We start from the raw sequence: 1,091 nt of genomic DNA on the forward strand, positions 1-1,091 counted from the left end.
GGGCTACCCGGAAAGTAAGGGCTAGCCCGCCTCCCACAAGCTTGTACTTCTAATCCGCCTCTCGCCTGGTTCCTTCCTGCGCTAACCGAGACCAGGGCCATAGGAGCACAACGGGTAGCGACATTTTGGCGTAAGAAGACAGGATGTAGCAGGACACAACAGGACACCAGGGACATGGACCAAAGGAGACAACACCCGGATGTAGGTGAGGCCTTTGGTAGACAGTGGAAGGAAGTCCGAAGGAAAACTCTGCTCAGGGAAAGTGGGACCTTTGGCCAATTTAGAAATTAAGAAACCGTGCTCAGAATAAGTAAAGTGTCTGATAAACTAAGCAAAGACATGGGTAACTTTCTGTTGGGAAGTCGCGGGAAGTAGAAACTGAGGAAGAAAGCGATGCTCAATCAGTGTCTGAAAGTGAGGATAGGGAGGTTCAGTGGGAAACTGGACCTAAGAAAAAGTGGGAAGTGAGAGCCTATGATATGAATGAGCAAGTAATCACCTCTATGACCACTATGGCTGAACAAATTAAACACTTGGAAGATCAGATAAATAGTCTCACTGTCAGAAATGCTAACTCGGAGCACTCCGTTTTGCCCTCAGCACCTCCCTATGTAAACGAACCACCTCTGACTTCTGTTATGCAGGCTGTATTAGAAGGGCATAATACTGGTGACTTTGAGTGGGAAAACACTTCGGGGCTTTTTCCGGTTACGGTCACTGATATTCCTCCTGATCCGCAACACCCTCAAGGGGGCCAGCGTTTTGACCACAATATGATCACCTTTTCAGTTCTGAAAGATTTGAACCAGGCCATAGCACAATACGGTATGCAGTCCCCATTTTCCAGAGGTCTGTTACAGGGGCTTGCAAAGGAACAGCGGCTCATTCCCTATGACTGGGATATGATAGCCAGAACTGTTCTTGAATCTGGACAGTATTTACAGTTTAACCTGGTGGAAGGAGAAGGCTGACCTAATGAGTCGCCAGAACCAACAGAGAGGCATCCCAATAACATCTGAACAGCTCACTGGGTCTGGGCAGTGGCTGGGGATTCCCAATCAGCTTCAATACAATGACCTAGCCGTAGTCCA

Source organism: Otolemur garnettii, unplaced genomic scaffold, assembly GCF_000181295.1.
Source record: "Otolemur garnettii isolate 467f Iridium unplaced genomic scaffold, OtoGar3 scaffold00034, whole genome shotgun sequence".
NCBI classification, from domain to species: Eukaryota; Metazoa; Chordata; class Mammalia; order Primates; family Galagidae; genus Otolemur; species Otolemur garnettii.